Genomic DNA, 6,812 nt, shown 5'->3' on the forward strand with positions numbered 1-6,812 from the left:
TAACACAAGATGAAGGAACGTTTGCCAGAAGTGACACAAACTGAACTTCAACCTTATTTAACTTTAGAAAACATTTTAAGCAGCCTAAAATACCTGCACATACTGCACAAGATTGACTGAGAATGAAAACACAGCATAAAATCTTGCAATTTATTTCAACATAAATTTAATTTGAACAAAAATACATTTGAACATATTTGTTGTCCCTGTGACAACTGGATCGTTTCATCTGTTTAAATTTTATGACAAACTCATATGAGATAACCTCTAAAAACTGCAAAAGCTGGATTTTCTTCCTCATTATTCTGTTTTGTCAGTTTAATATTCTATTGGGTTGCTACTGATGCCACTGAAAAAAAGTAGTTCTTACCATTCAGTTTCTATATATATACATACAAGTTATACTGGTTTTATTTAATGTATGTATTTATTTATTTATGGCAGAGTAAATCATTCATAGCTGTTTCAAAGCAAACAACTTGTGTGAATCTTCAAGCGATCCTCATTCATCCACAAAAAAATCAACCAGTGCACAAGAGATAAAGTTATGCAAGATTGTAATGAAAGAAGACTAAATGGCATTTTAGGAAGACCTTATTCATCCATCTACCATCCATCCATCATTTAATTTGCCAGCTAAAACAGTCATTTAGCTACTCTGTTCTAGTCTGGAAAAACTTTAACTACAAGTTAAGGTAAAAGAAGTAGATTGGTCAGATCTTCTAAGTGAAACATTACATCAGCATCCAGCAAACTCGCGCAGTCACTCAGGAGAGCAGGCGTTTATCTATAGATGCAGAAGGAATAACCATAGCACTGTGTGAGAGATATAGCACCTTGTTACCGCGCTCTGGTGATAGCACGAATGCAGCCGCAGCGGTGTGCAATTACAGCACAGGAAGTGTGCTAAGAGCAGCCATTCCACACGCTATTAAAGTTAATAAGGGACAGGAGTCGGGTTGCGCTGGGCTCTCCCAGGCCATTAATAAACTACAGTGGGTGCCAGAGCTGCTCTGAAGACATGAATAGTCCAACTGCTCAGCGCTGGCTTCATACATGAGCTGCTTGAGTAATGAGGACCTGATGGAGAGCTGTCACTTGCTGAAGCGAGTCAGTCAGGCTGAGAACTGAACACAGAGGAAGACATACTGCATTAAAGCTAAATATGTTAGCAATAACAACGTCATACTCTTATGAATGTGTGCTTTACCACAGAGCAAGTGCTGGGTGATATGATAATATATAACAATGATTCGAGAGATCTTTGGCTTTAATCTTAATTAATAATAATCTCTTAATTTAGGCATAATTACTATAACTGATGGCATTACTATAACTTACTGTGGTTGAAAATTATATCGAGGTAAATATTTTGGTTGAATATTATGTTTTGGTTAATATTTTGGTTGATAATTATATCGAGGTAAATATTTTGGTTAATGAGGACCTGATGGAGAGCTGTCACTTGCTGAAGCGAGTCAGTCAGGCTGAGAACTGAACACAGAGGAAGACATACTGCATTAAAGCTAAATATGTTAGCAATAACAACGTCATACTCTTATGAATGTGTGCTTTACCACAGAGCAAGTGCTGGGTGATATGATAATATATAACAATGATTCGAGAGATCTTTGGCTTTAATCTTAATTAATAATAATCTCTTAATTTAGGCATAATTACTATAACTGATGGCATTACTATAACTTACTGTGGTTGAAAATTATATCGAGGTAAATATTTTGGTTGATAATTATATCGTGGTAAATATTTTGGTTGAATATTATGTTTTGGTTAATATTATGATTGATAATAATATCGAGGTAAATATTTTGGTTGATAATTATATTGAGGTAAATATTTTGGTTGATAATTATATCGAGGTAAATATTTTGGTTGATAATTATATCGAGGTAAATATTTTGGTTGATAATTATATCGTGGTAAATATTTTGGTTGATAATTATATTGTGGTAAATATTTTTTGTTGAAAAATTATATTTTGGTAAATATGTTGGTTGAAAATTATATCATGGTAAATATTTTAGTTGAAATGTAGTTATATTGTGGTAAATATTTTGTTTAAATTTATATTGTGGTAAATATTTTAGCTGATAATTATATTGTGTTAAATATTTTGGTTGAAGTCAACATAATGATTTAGAACATAGATCATGTTATATGACCTAATTAATGATCAAGAGCTAATTTCTGTCCATTTATGACATCACAGTATTTCCCGCATCCGTACTATGTTTAAGGACAGACACTCATGATAGCACCATAGTATCACAGCAATGATCTAACTATAAGAGACATGAAATGAATTTAATTAGGAGCCAAATCACATCCGAAGAATAAATGTGAACACTGGAAATAGATTTTGAAGACCCATGTGCTTCAGTCACTTAAAAATCAATAAGAGAACAATTTAACCAGTTTATATTTCCCATTTGCAGACATTTGACTGCTTAACTGTGTTTAGATTGGCCTCAAGCATTTATTTCCTCAAGCACAGCATGATAATATCACTCCTCAAACTATAAAGCAGACACGTATCTAATCTAGACTCTATTTGAGGCATATCTGGTGCTGTAGAAAGGAACACAACTTGAACACTTTGTCCTTGGATGTATGTTTTGTGTTGTGTGGGCCTGCAGTCACATCTGCTGTAACGTTATTCCCCCATCCATCAATGATTTAAAAGCTCTCTGCTTTCTAACACTTACTGTCAGAATGCCAGCCATCACGTCCAATTACAGCAGCAAAACACTGATGTAATCCTACCTCACGATCGATCGAGCAGCGTATGAAGTCCATTTCGCTGCTTTTATAGGGCTGATGTGAAATGAAAGTCGCCTTTAAAACAATATTGCACATAGCCAGAGTGTAATAAACATCATCCTAATGAGACAATGCAGGCAAAATCAATAGGTTCCAGTTACTCTCAAACCCTGAGTGGTGTTTTTTTTGAGAAAGGGAGGATGGCTCGGGGGAAATGTGGTTTCTTGTGACGTGCTGCTGAAACGGAGGCAGAATGAAGGCACTGGAACCTCAAAAAGAACCTGGTTTTGATGGACTCTGGTGGATCAACTACGGCCTCATGCCTACAAACCATCACAGTCGCGCTGAGTGTAGTACTGCTTATGAACTATGAGTCACTATTGAAAGTTACTTTGTCTACTTAAAAAAAAAAAAAGCTTAAGCATCAAGGTCTGTTTGTGACCTAACAGCACACAGACTTAAATCTGATCTGGATCAGCGTATATGAGTGGAGCGGAGCCATGTGGATTTCCCCTTCCAACCTCTGGTCACTCATTGCAGATCCATCTCTTCCAGTGAGAGAAACCCACTCAGAGCGAAAACACCTCACATGCGCTGGTCTGGAACCTTTAAAAAAATAATTTACAGTTGAAAGCAGCTCAGCAACGTCAAGTTGATACAATCATGTGGAGATCACATTGAAGAAAAAGAGTGTCACTAAAATGCTGAAACTCTAAAAAGTACTTTGAAATATATGGTCCAGGCTTGCCAGATCTGTGATAAAAAAAAACAGCCCAATTGCTAATCAAAACTAGCCCAAAACAATTTCTCCCCCAGTTTTCCTTTTGTTGGTTGTCCCTTCATCGAAATAGACTTCCAAGGAGATCACTTTAACCCATAGACTTCAAAAACAAACTGCAGCAACAGAGTAAAAGTAGCCCAATTCTGAAGTAATGCCACAGACTTGGCAACCCTGGTCACACTTTAGTTTGGGGACTAATTCTAACTAACTATTAAAGGGATAGTTCACCCAAAACTGAAAATTCTGTCATTAATTACTCGCCCTCATGTTGTTTCAAACCCGTAAGACCCTCCCATAGACAGCAATACAACTGAAATGTTCCCAAGACTAGAAACGTAGCAAGGAGATCTGTAAAATAGTCCATGTGACATCAGGGGTTCAACCATAATTATACAAATCTACGAGAATACTTTTTTGCACAAAGAAAACAAAAATAACGACTTTATTCCACATTTTCATCTCTACTGCGTCACTTGTGGACGTGCATTCACGACAGTATCATGACACGAGCGTGTGGCGGCACCGGCGCTGACCCAGATCCGGCGTGATGAAGTTATTTTTGTTTTCTTTGTGCAAAAAAGTATTCTCGTAGCTTCGTAACTTTACAGTTGAGCCACTGACGTCACACGAACTGCTTTGTCGATCATCTTGGTACTTTTCTGGACCTTGAACGTGGTAGTTACCTTGCTGTCTATGGGAGGGTCAGAGAGCCCTCATATGTCATCAAAAATATCTTAAATTGTGTTCCGAGGATGAATGAAGGTCTTACGGGTTTCGAACAACACGAGGTTGAGTAATTAATTAAATTTTTGGGTGAACTAACCCTTTAAATTGAATGCAATCTCAGGTCTGTCTGCAGGTTCTTGTCAAAAAGAAAGCAATGCATGAGCAAACATCACCAGCTTCCCTAAAGCGCTGCAGCTCGACCACAGATAAGTCAGTGTGTGTAATGTCTATCACGCCACACGGTTTAAAAGGAAGATATTTCTCAGTAATCACATGATTGCTGCACACCAACCACTATCTCTGCCTATCATTTACAGAGCCACAGGGCATTTGTTCATATTCATCTGTAAAGTGCTCCTGCTCTGATATCACGTCTCATCCGCTCTCATCGGACTGAAGACGGCTTCACAATGAATGAATTCACCTTAATTTCATCATACAGTATCTACATGTGATCTCCCGTCTGAAGCCTGGACTTTGTCTCTGTTTATCAAGGGCTGTAAAATGCCTTCATATCCAGCAGAACGGCAGACTTTTACAGCTTGTGTGCTGAAAAACAAATGAATCGGATGGTGAATACACACCTTCAAAGTACACATTTGCTAGCTTTCATGACCATAAGGAATATTATAGGTAAAACCAATTTACAACAGCATCTGCAGCCCGTTTTGATTACTCGACTTGTTTTCTACAGTTTAATAAGTTATGCTAGACCTCTACCTGAAGAGTGCTAGTGAACAGGTGTTTTCTGCTTGCTGGGGAACAAGTTGACTTAATTTTCAGTGGACAGTAAGACGCATATGCTGCTGATGCTGATAATTTATTGCAATATTGTATGAAATATATTTATTTAGTCTATATTGTCCATCTCACTAAGTCATCCAATCACACGTCAACACAACTTTTACCTACAGCGAATGAAATCTATTTCTATGTGAACTGTATTTTTCCACAGATAGTCATTCATTTTGAACAGACAATCATTCACTTCAGGACAAACTTTGACCTAAAGCAATATATTTTATTGCTTCAACAACTGTGATCAAATGTCAAACAGCTATAAAGTGCTGCTGAACTGAAAGTTTCAAGTTTTTAGCGAGTTTGAGTGGGAGATGTTTATTAATGTATTTTATATTAATTTGATTGTTGTTGCTTTTTTTATCATTTATGTTACATGACATGGATTCGTGTCCAAAATATCTGTCCAAGGACTCTAGTTTGTAGTTTTAGTTTATCATATGAGGTGTAAACACTAAAGTTGAGTTGCTTTATGCAAATCTCATGAAATCCTCAGTCTATTTTAAGGCTAAGAACAAGTTTACTTTCAAAACCTTTACCTATTATAATTAAATGTGGTAAGAAGCGTGTTTTTACAGAGTTTGATATAATTTCTGTGAACTTTTGACCCTTTGTGGTGTGATGGCAGGATTTTGAGGATCTGTGGTGGCATTAAATCTCACAAACATGCTTTGACGCACATCAGATGATCAGATTAATATCCTCTCTCTCTGTTTTTCTGAAACCTGATCCTGTGAGGCTGCCAGACGTGACCAGACCTGTGTGACACACACCACACCCAGCAATCAAACCTCATTCATCAGTGTTCAGTGTCTTTGGAGGCATGAGAGTGTGGTAGAGATCTGGCTGCTGTCCAGCACAGGAGTGTGTGTGTGTGTGTGTGTGTGTGTGTGTGTGTGTGCGCGCGTGTGTGTCATCGGCCTAACAAGTCACATCCTCATTCTGTCAATGTGTTTCCCCTTCCTGACATATCTAGGTGTTTCTCCAGAATGTAACAAGCAAAAGATTTTCTCAAGAAATGAATATGTGTATTTCAAATCCATTCGCTCAATTATACTATTATCATGAACAAGTTTGAAAATGTACTGTTCATTTACTCTGGCCATTAAACGTGTAGGTGACTTTTCCGTAACACTTTACTTGAAGAGGTGTGCATAAGACTGACATGGCACCTTCATAATCATGGCATGACACATGTCATGAATATGAAGGAGGTTTTATGCATGTTTATGACAACTGTCATTAAGTGTCATTCGCTCAGTTATGTCATTTTTAATGCAAATATGACATTATTTGACCTAACCCTAATCTACCCTTACCCCTAACCGTAGCCCATAACAAAGACATCTCAAACAATGTCATCTTTGCATTAAAAATTACATAACTGAGCGAATGACACAATGACAGTTGTCATAAACATGCATAAAAAACCTTCATATTCATGACATGTGTCATGTCATGATTATGTAGGTGTCATGTCAGTCTTATGCACACCCCTTCAAGTAAAGTGTAACCAAAGTTTGTGAAAAAAAAGAAAAATAATATTTTGTAAAATGAAAATGCACAAGTATTTGGCGTGGCACATTAATATTGATTATTTTAATGACTTTACAATGTAAGCATCACATACGCATTTTATAATAGGCCAAGCATAAAATGCAACACTCACTATAATAACACATTTACATTTTACATTTAGTCATTTAGCAGACGCTTTTATCCAAAG

This window comes from Sinocyclocheilus grahami, unplaced genomic scaffold (assembly GCF_001515645.1).
Source record: "Sinocyclocheilus grahami isolate Dianchi unplaced genomic scaffold, SAMN03320097.WGS_v1.1 scaffold792.1, whole genome shotgun sequence".
NCBI classification, from domain to species: domain Eukaryota; kingdom Metazoa; phylum Chordata; class Actinopteri; order Cypriniformes; family Cyprinidae; genus Sinocyclocheilus; species Sinocyclocheilus grahami.